Source organism: Rhinopithecus bieti, unplaced genomic scaffold (assembly GCF_001698545.2).
Source record: "Rhinopithecus bieti isolate Rb0 unplaced genomic scaffold, ASM169854v2 scaffold_15572, whole genome shotgun sequence".
NCBI lineage: Eukaryota > Metazoa > Chordata > Mammalia > Primates > Cercopithecidae > Rhinopithecus > Rhinopithecus bieti.
The window spans coordinates 2,076,585-2,087,864 of record NW_016809536.1 but is presented as its reverse complement, the minus strand read 5'-3'; the positions used below and the strand labels follow the sequence as shown (position 1 = coordinate 2,087,864).

At 34.6% G+C, this 11,280-nt stretch overlaps 1 protein-coding gene across 3 annotated transcripts in view; it reads left to right on the top strand.

The window, feature by feature from the left end:
* Positions 1 to 11,280, top strand: part of LRFN5 (leucine rich repeat and fibronectin type III domain containing 5) — a 297,077-nt gene that overhangs the window by 52,389 nt on the left and 233,408 nt on the right. The window contains exon 2 of one of the 3 annotated variants that reach the window (XM_017889706.1): positions 4,364 to 4,466. The exons of the other annotated variants lie outside the window; for them this stretch is intronic. The gene's annotated coding sequence lies outside the window, so the exon portion shown is untranslated. The remainder of the gene's footprint in view (positions 1 to 4,363; positions 4,467 to 11,280) is intronic. 3 annotated transcript variants of the gene reach the window in all.

Here is an 11,280-nt window from a genome sequence, read left to right as displayed (position 1 = left end):
TATCCCTCTAGCCCCGCCTCCCCCAGCAGGCCCCAGTGTGAGATGTTTCCCTCCTCGTGTCCGTGTGTTCTCATTGTTCAACTCCCACTAACGATTGAGAACATGTGGTGTTTGGTTTTCTGTTCCTGTGCTAGTTTGGTGAGAATGATGGTTTACAGCTTCATACATGTCCCTGCAAATGACATGAGCTCATCCTTTTTTAAGGCTGCATAGTATTCCATGGCATGTATGTGCCACATTTTCTTTATCCAGACTATCATTGATGGGCATTTGAGTTGGTTCCAAGTATTTGCTATTGTGAATAGTGCTGCAATAAACATATGTGTGCATGTGTCTTTAGAGTAGGATGATTTATAATCCTTTGGGTATATACCCAGTAATGGGATTGCTGGGTCAAATGGTATTTCTAGTTCTAGATCATTGAGGAATCACCACACTGTCTTCCACAATGGTTGAAGTAACTTTACGTTCCCACCAACAGTGTAAAAGCGTTCCTATTTTTCCACATCCACTCCAGCATCTGTCATTTCCTGACTTTTTGTTGATCACCATTCTAACTGGCATGAGATGGTATCTCATTGTGGTTTTGATTTGCATTACTCTAATGACCAAGTGATGATGAGCTTTTTTTCATATGTTTGTTGGCTGTATGAATGCCTTCTTTTGACAAGTGTCTGTTCATATCCTTCACCCACTTTTTTTCTTTTTCTTTTTCTTTTTTTTTTGTAAATTTGCTTAAGTTCTTTGTAGATTCTGGATATTAGCCCTTTGTTAGATAGATAGATTTCAGAAAGGGAGATAGATTCTCCTTTTCTGTAGGTTGCCTGTTAACTCTGATAATGGGTTTTGTTTTGTTTTGTTTTTTTTTTTTTTTGAGACGGGGTTTCTCCCTGGTTCCCAGGCTGAAATGCAATGGCATGATTTTGGCTCACTGCAACATCTGCTTACTATGTTCAAAGGATTCCCCTGCCTCAGCCTCCTGAGTAGCTGAGATTACAGGCACCCACCACCATGCCCAGATAATTTTTGTATTTTTAATAGCGAGGAGATTTCACCATGTTAGCCTGTTTGGTCTTGAACTCTTGACCTCAGGTTATCCACCCACCTTGGCCTCTCAAAGTTCTCGAATTACAGGTGTGAGCCACTGCATACAGCCATATGACTAACTCTTATATCTTAGTCAGTGCTTCTATTTCAACCCCAAACTGTGCTGAATCAAAATGTTTGAACATTTGCAAACAGTAGTTATGTGATGATTTACAATTGTATCCTGGTTCACAAACCTGAATTTACAGTTACTAACATTAGAAAACATGCTGTTGTAGTCTGCATGATTGTCCCAGCATTTTCTATGCATGTTTAGAAGACTGGCTTGCAGAGGATTTTAAAGAGTTATCCCTTTATTGTAGACATTGTCTGTTATTCATGTATATCTCAACCGCTTAAATATATCAGTGGTTCTGAAATGATGGATGAATAACTCTCCTGGAGTGCTTCTAAAGATACTGATTGTTGGCTGAACATTCCAATTCAGTTAAGTATTGGGTGTGACTTGGGAAACTACAGTATTAATCAGAACCTCAGGTGATTCTGATGCATGTGGCTCATGGATCATTCTCTTTAAATATATATGTATACATTCTCTATGAACTATTTAGAATGCGCAGTTAAATACAGATGCTTTGGCCAAGTTCAAACAGCCATTACTGTTTTTCTCTGCCTAATTTTAATTGTCATAGCTATAGCTCCAATCTTGGATTTATTGAACTTATATATTTTTGCACCCTTGCATGATTCGGAATTATTGTTATTCATTCCTATGAGGTACAAAAAATAGACACTAATCTCATATGGGTCAGAAGCAAATTTACTTGCATATATAGTACTAGTTCTTTCAACTTACCAACACAAAATAAATCCTTTAGAGATTAAAGAGATATTGTAGACAACTTGTTTCTAATCCCTTGTTCCTAATTGAAACTAAAATCTCATCTTATTAACATATTTGTTCATGAAACATAATCTAGTCACTGGTATTGTCACTAGTAAAAGATAGTTGTCTTCATCTCAGTAAGAACTCTTCTCATTCAAGCAATATTTTTCAAATTTTGCTCTTCATAAGAAACACCCAGAATGCTTGTCAAAATGAATATTCCTGGGTTCAAAATACTGCTGTAGTAAAAGAAGCGTATAAATCTATCTTGTTAACAACCCTCATGGGTGATTTGAATGTAAGTAGTTCAAGGCCTACATTTTGTGAAATAATGTACAATATCCTGCTAAAAAGGTTGAAGAGTTAAATAAATAAATAATTAAAACTAGGGCCAAATAACTAAGAATAAAGTCATTTAGCTAGGCTTTATGATAGGCCCTATGGCTAATACACATAGTCCTTATGATGAAGAAGTCCGCTGATTAGCGGTGGTGACAAATAAGAAAATAAGAAAATCGTGTTAGGTGATGTGGAGTGCAGAGAGAGGAGCCTCCAGTAGTGGAGGCCTTCAGAAAAAACATCACAGAGAAGGTGACCCTAGTGGCAGGAGCAGAATGTGGGGAAGGTTGCTCTAGGCACCTTTGAGAGTAACTTGTGGGAAAAAACAGAACAACAATAAACCTAAACCAAGAAAAATTTGCAATGAGAGAAAGCCTGACATAAGGGGTTATTATAGAAGTTAATATGTGTGCTTAGCACTGATTAAAAGCATTCATTAACTACTTATCATTATTTGTACTACTTATTTCAGCAGAGGGCTGAAAAGGGAAGAGTATTCGATGAACGACATTGACAGGAGAAGGGGTGGGGGCTGCTGAAGCTTCACACTGAGCAGCAAGCAAAAACTTAGGGTAGGTGGTATCTGTAGCTCTGTTTTATATGAACTCACAGATAACAGGGCCAGCTTTATTCAGCGGCCTGGGCCTGAGCCTCTGGGAACATGAAATTTCAAGCAGGGATCATTAAGAGCATCAAATATTGTAGAAAGGTCAAATGTGAATAAGAGCTGAGACGTCTCCTTCACATTTGGTAGTTATTCATGACATTGCTCCTAACCACCTACATCAGAATAATTTAGGAATGCTTATACATATTCAAATCCCTTCCTTCTAATTTGGGATTATTAAATTAGAATCTCGGGGGTATGTGGTTTAAGGATATTCATTAAAAAAATAAGGGATTATTTTGTACCCTGGAACTTAAGAACCTGTAAACTAGAGAGATAGATATATTTTGGTATGTGATAAGACTACAACCAACTGTAAAATTTTAAATAGTAGAGATATAAAAGGAAATGGAGATAAAACAAGTGCAAACAAGATTTGTCATTAAAGCAAGATAGGAAGATAATTAACAAAATATGGCTGGGTCCACAGCCAAGCATCTATTGTGGGCCTGGATTTGCAGTTGGTCAACAGGGCCACCAATCAGGAAAATCAGCTGTACATGCAGTAGAGGAGAGTGTAAACTACCTGGAACCCACAAGGCATCTTGCAGCTGTTTATCATCACATCGATCTGTGAAATGATCTTTAGGGAGTGCTGACAACTGTTTCACTTCTGCTTTCTAAATTTTGTGAAAATTCCACAATTGATTAACTCTAACCTGCACAACACAAGGAAGGGAATTCAAATTCTGCAACCATTGTTCCCAGCTTAACCAAGTTGGCACAGCACAATATACCCATCACTGACATTGCCAACCACCTTCTTTGCATTGCATTTATGAGTTAGAGTGGTTTCACATATCGTATGAAATTGTACTTTGATTAGACATACGAATCATAAGGGTGGTTTACCACCACTACAACTAAAAATAAGTAACATTTATTATCTACTTACAAGAACTGTGGAAACTGTTTACATGCAGTTTAATCTTATGCATAGAAACACGAGAGGTGACTAACATTATTTTTCTTTTCTTTTTTTTTTTTTTTTTTTTGAGACAGAGTCTTGCTCTGCTACCCAGGCTGGAGTGCAGTGGCCGGATCTCAGCTCACTGCAAGCTCCGCCTCCTGGGTTTACGCCATTCTCCTGCCTCAGCCTCCCGAGTAGCTGGGACTACAGGCGCCCGCCTCGTCGCCCGGCTAGTTTTTTGTATTTTAAGTAGAGACGGGGTTTCACCGTATTAGCCAGGATGGTCTCGATCTCCTGACCTCGTGATCCGCGCGTCTCGGCCTCCCAAAGTGCTGGGATTAGACTAACATTATTTTTCTAACATGTAGGCCAAGGGGTGTAGCCAAACCGCCATGTTGTTGAGAGTAGTCAGTATTTCATCATTCACCCGAATAGTGAAGAGAAGAATGTTCAGAGTTCAGATTTGTTTACACTTCTTTGTCAGAGAGGACTCACTTGCATCCTTTACTGTCAGTAGGTCGGTGTTTAACAGAAAGGCCAACCAGAAGGTCACAGCTCACCATAAAGGACTTTGAGGTACAGAAAGAGCCTGGAAGGACTCTAAGACCCGATCGGAGGTAAATTGTTTGCGTTGGTGTTTAGAGGGAAATAAGTCTTCAAACTTCTATATTTACTACGAACCCTTTGTGTAAGAACAGAGAGGAAAGAGTGCCTACCAAGATTTAGTTATTAGAAAAAAATAAGAATAAGGGACGATTACCTTGTATGGAGTCACATTTTCCTTCGTGAAGACATTACTCATATGTAAAGCAGCTGCTTGTGAGACTTGTCTTAGTCTTCCTTTGCCAACGTTTCCTGGCAGCCCATACTTAGTTGTGCGTTGATAACCTAGGGATAATTTGGCAGTGAGTTTATTCTTCTGCGCTCTGCAACCTGGTCTCACGAAGGGGAACACGTATTTATAGACTTGGAATTAGAAAACATGGTAAGAGTTGCTAGTTTCAGGAGAAAAATATTAAATAATAAGATGAACTTATATAAAATGAAATAAATAGTTTTTTGTAAATGAAAAACCTCTCATATAAGAGAGAGATAGCTTGATCAGTACACATTAAATACCAGAAATAGATTTATATTGGGTTACAATCATCGAATTCACAGTATGAATTGCAGTATTTTCTATTTCTTGTCCTCACCCCCCATTTCCTACTTAATAGTCTCGAGTGTTATAAACATTCAATATATACCCTCTATCTCACCTTCTTTCATTCCCCGAAAGATAACTACAAAATTAAACTCTCCTTACAAGTGTTTGCAAATCAAGTGTAGGTGAGACACGAGGGAGTAAAAATTACAATAAGAACTTGCTGTCATGGGAAGTTGCTAAATTTTATGAGTGATGTTGTATCTTTAACTTAGAATACTATCAAGAATAGCTAATAAAATCATATTTAAAGCTGCTAAATTTATGCTACTTCCCCAGTTATAAGTGGTAACATGACACAGGACATTGCTTAAATCAATTTTTAGTTGTCTGTGCCATCATTTTGTACGTTTTTCCTTGTGACAATTTTTGTTGATGGTATCTACTCCTGAGATTAATAGGTTTGAATCTCACCAGTTTGATAATTAACTAAGTCCTTATTTAAGAACTTGGGGGTATGTTAGGACAAAATTATTCTGAAATTTTCTTTCTAGGCTGGGCAGAATGGCTCATGCCTATAATCCCAGTGCTTTGCCATGCTGAGATGGGAGGATTGCTTGAGGACAGGAGCTCAAGGTTACAGTGAGTTATAAACACGGTACTGTGCCGTAGCCCGTACAATTAAGTGAGAACCTATCTCTGAGAAATAATGAAAAATAAACAAAATGTCCTCTGTAATCCAATGACATAAAGAAAAAAAGGCATTATGCAATATATATTCAATCACAAAATGATTATTTTTCTACTTTGAGAGAGTTCTTTAAAAATTCTTTTCTGATTAGCTTCTTTCTCCTAACATGTTGTTATTGATTGATTTGAGATATGGGCCACACAAGTCAATACACAAGAAGACAAGTTGTATGTGATGACAGTAATTCTATACACAGGATAACTGCCAAATGTCTGGGTACCAAGGGTTAGATTTCAGCCAGCTGGTCAGCACATGATAATTTGTCAGTAAACCATTTTGCTTTGACTTCTAAAATGCTTATTTTCTTCAAAATATGTATTTTGCTTATTATATCAATATTATATGTATCCAAAACTAGAAAGCTTGAAAATGTTTATTTTTTCATTTGGCATCCTTTTCTTTCATTTTTTTTTGTTTTGGTTTTAGAAAAAAAATGGTCTCAAATTTCCTATGCTGTCTGGTTTCCAAAATTGTTTTATGCAAGAAGGTGCTTATCGCCAGATATAAGACCAGTGACACACTTACTGTAATGTTTTCTAATGAAGAAATTTATGCATGTGAAGGATAAAGAAAACAGAAAAAGTAATAAATTAGAAATTAGAAATTTATATAAGGGACTAACAAAGGAGGGATGAGAGGTAACATTCAGATAATTTATAGAACAATGTAACTAGGTGCAAATTAGAAATGACTACCTTCCATCCAGTGCAGGAAACTCAACTGGGCATTTTCTGCCAGCACGTACGCGTTCCTTTGATTGACAGCATTAATTGCTAAGCAGTGAAACACATTTTATTAGGTTACAAAATTATAATTATCATAGTTACAGTAAAAGTATCATAATAAGACAGACGTATTTGGGATTTTCAGCTCAGGAACAAGTAAACTTTACTATAATAGTATCCTGCTTAGGTTTGTGTCTCTTACTGCTCTAAAATTTTTGACATAAATATATAATTTCCTGTTTCCAAAGCTAGTACTAGGATAAAGTTGAAACTCCATACATAGAGGAAAACTGGGCATTTTTAGAGTGCTCACTTCAATTTTAATGTCTAGACCTCATACATCTTATTCATTTAAATTATAATAACAGATATATTTAGCCATTTCAAATTATAATTTAAATCCAATTATATTACTATGTAAAATTTTATTTTTTATATCTGGTTCAGTTTTCTATTATGACTGAATATTTCGTCAAGCTTGGGTTACTAACTTTGTTGTCAAGGAATATTTTGTGTATTAAATAGTTGTGTATTAGTGTATGGATATTTCATTTTAAACAAGAAGATTTGTTTCAGAGACCATTTCTCCTTTAAATTTTAACTAGCATTGTCTTTTCTTCACATAAAATTTCATTTTACTAACATTAATTAAAAAGGGGCTAGAAGCAACAGAAGTCACATATTTCAAGAGTTTTAAACATTATCTTATCTGAATTCGTTTAGGTACCTTTGAAATAAAACTGATGAGTGATGTGTTTAATCTGTGCTTCTACTTTTTCTCATTTTATTGCAGCCCTGAAGAGCACTTGTGGTTACAAGACATTAACAATTATTTGGAAGAGCTCCCTAATTAAAAAAAAAAAATCTCACAAAATTCTAACTTTAGTGAAAATTACCAGTGTTATCTCTATTTTTCAGCAATGGAAATAGATATTTATAATGTTTAAAGTATCCTGCACTGGACCACACTACTCAGCAAAGATGATCCATCTCAGTGTTTAGCATTCTGGATGAATATTTCAAATCATCATGACTACTCCTGCTAAATGGCAAGATGATTCATACTATAGATTTTGCATTTTTTTCTATAATTCCTCATGGCTATTTTTAACTATGAAGCATGCACATTTATGTGGGAGAAATGCAAGATAGGGTTAATTTTCAACTGATAAAAAATTTTATACTTGGATTTCATTTTTTTAAGGTTTCAATGTTATGACTAAGGCATTGTCCAGCTAACAGAAATAAAAAGGCCAAGATAAAGTCTTGTTCCTGTTAACATTTTTTTGTGGAATATGAAGTTCATTGGATAAGCTCTTCAGCCATTTCTCACTGCCCAAGAGTGACAGAAAAGAGAGATGAGAAGTGCTAGCTAGATCTAAGGAGGGAAGGCTATGCAATAGTGATAGTTAACCTAAATTGCAATAAGTGGACTCTTCCTTCAATCTGACCTAGATAGATTCACAATTTATTTTTCATATTTCTTTACAAGAATAAGAACATAATGACTATACAACATTATAGAGTTTTGTAGGGTTTTATTGTATTTCTATTTCTTATTTCACTTTTAAAAGTCTACTTTGCAGTCTAACAATTTTATTTTAACAATCAGAGCAAAAGTTGTATTTAAGGTTTAAGAAATCATAATAGTTCATACTTTTGGTTAAAACAAGACAAAGAATTAGTGGGTAGTCAGGATCAATATAAGGAAAGCGATGAACTATTAGTTTAGAGAAGAAAGTTTATGGCTTCAATTTGCCATGTAGGCTATCACTCTTTGCTTTTTTCTTTCCTGACTCTACATTCCTAAATTTCTCATGGGTATTTTTACTGCACACATCTAGATTGTAGTCAATTCTTGATAAAAAACTGAATTAAATCAATAGATTAATCCTGTATTCAACAAGGAGGATTTCTGATAAATCGTTATATTTTAGCAGTGCTGTCTAATACAGCAGCCATAGCCATGTTTGCTATATCTAGCACTTGAAATGTGCCTCGTGTGATTGAGGAACTGAATTGCCAGTTCAGCTCCATGTAGTTAGTGGCTAACATGCTGGACAGGGAAATATGTAGCTCTAGTGCTCAGAAGAGGCTGCTGGTGTCCATGCTCCTGCCCCTTTCCTGAATCTATAGATTGCTAGTTCTTTGGTAAGACTCATCAATCCCTGCCTCACTGATGAATTTAAGCATTGCTTTTTTCCTTAGTGTCAGCCTATCCTGAATGGTTAGACCTCTATCTATAAAATTATTTGATTAGCCAGTATCTGTTAGTGGGCCTATAGCTTTGGAACGCTGGTGGTCTGTCTGCCTTCTCTTTTAATTAAGATTGGATCCTATTCTTCCCAATCCTGAATCACACTGACAACTACTGAACATGGCTTCTGACAGTTTATACCTATTTATAATTAGTTATTTGTGATTCTTGAACATGCAAGTATTTTTCAATGTGCAATGGACATCTTGACTGTGCTCCTTAGGAGATCCCTGCCTACCAAACCTGGTGATGAAGTTGCTATTCTTCATTTTGTTATTGCACAGCTGGATCAAGACTGGCTGTAGAACTTTGGGAAAGTCGAACCTTGTGCTTCAGCTTCCTCACTTATAAAGTGGGGACAATAAGAGTATCTTGCTTGTTTGGTCACTTGAGAAATACATGAGTTAATATAAGGGAGGTGCTTAGAATAGCATATAGCGATTGCTGTGTAGACGTAGCCACTAATAACAATATTACTGTAGTTTGCATCAGTACTTCGGATCCCATCAAAACTATTTGATTAGTTTCATTTAACTCTTCATATTTATTATATGTCCGAATGTCACAAAATAAGTCTCTTTTTTATTTATTTTTATAATCTAGATTGACAATTTTGTAGGAAGAATTAGGAAAGAGATCATATTTATATATTCCATTTAAGGAACTTGAAATTTGCTTTCAATAGTCAATTTTTATCTCAAGTTTCCTACTTTATAACCTTGGACAATCAAACATATCTATGCTTTCTTTTTTTTTTCTCATTCACCCATGTTGTATCACTCCTGCTATCCCACATTACTACCTAGTCAAATAAAAAGTCCTGGGTCAGCAAAATCCTCTTAGGAAGCAGTTTCAAAAAACATCTGGTATTAATCACAGATGCTCTTATGGGTTTTAACCACGACTCCATAAAACTTCAGAATTTTTCAGACAAAATGCTGTCCCCAAGACTGCTTTGCACTTCAGCTTATATGAGAGTACACTTTCTTTATGTAATTCCCCATCTGTATTAGAATTAATAAGCCTCAGATTTGAAATAAGTTTTTTATAATTGATATTTTTACCAGATACCAAGCAGTGTTTACGTAAGAATTAGATATCCTGAAGAATAATGAAGCCAAGAACCCCATGAGCTTATCTTCATTCAGTACTATGGATTTTATCTGTTGAATGTAGCTCTGATTTTTATTCTTCTAAAAATTCTATTTATATATAAATATAAATGTGTATGCACATACACCTTGGTAATTGCTTACGTACTTAAGCAATTCTGATCCATATGAAGAAGAGAAGAAAAAAGTAGAAAATCAGGATAAATAATCTTGGCAGCTATGTAACAGAAATGTGTGGTTTTGTTCATGAAGACAAATGACTAATTTGTATATGGCGTTGTGAAAAATGGATAGCCAAATGGCAAAACAAAAGGATCTATAGCTGAAACCATAAACCAATATGATGAATATGTAAAATACTTATATGTAAAATATGAAGCCTTACTAATATAAGGGGAAAACATGAGGACCTTTATGATCTTGAAATTGAATATAACTACAACCCCAAAACTGGAACCCATACAAATCGGTCACTTTAGAAATAATCAGTACAGAAAAAAAAATTAAAGGAAAGATGAAAAATTATTTGTAATTAATAATACAGAAAGAGAAAATATGACTAAGGTTTTCTAGAAGTCAAAAACAAAACAAAATTTAAACCAATACAAAAAAGACAGATATTTAATATAAGAAAATGTAAAATAGTTATTTCATATAGAAAATTAAATCTAACATTAGGATCCTATTAGAAATTCAAATTAAAGCAACAGTAGTTAAACTTTTTTTGAACTGTTTTTCTATCTGTTGGATTGTTAAGCATCTGTAAGCTTAACACATACTACTGGCATGGTTATCAGTAGCAAAAAACATTCTTATATGTTGCCTGTGGGAATGTAAACAATACATTCCACATGTAGGACAATTTTGAAAGTATAATTAGTAAAACAATGTACACACTTTGACCCAGCCATGTCTTATTGTAGGAATTTATTGCAATTCTGTAATTGCATATGTATAAAATAATGTTGGCACAAACATTTTCATGTAACATTATTTTCGTATCAGAAATAATTTAAATTCCCATAGTGTTTGATGGTTAAGCCAATTAAAGTATGCTCATAAAATGGAATGCTTTCTGACTCTAATAATTGAAAAAAAGGAATAGAGAAACTCACTATATGGAAATATGGAAAAGCGTTCAAGCTATATAGTTTAAAAATTTGCTATGCAGTATATAAAATATAATAACATAATGCAAAAATGTATAATGAAATGTGTTTTAGTATATGCACCTATATATATAGAAAGAACCTCTGGAAGGAAGAATATATATTATTAAAAGTGATACATGACAATTAGTTATATGAGCATAGAGATGAGATGAAAACTTTTCACTATATAATTTGTATATGTTTTGATTTATGACAGTTTAAATGCACTACCTATTTAAAATAAATAAACTGAATTATAAAATGTTTAATTAGGAAAATATCCCTTTGAGA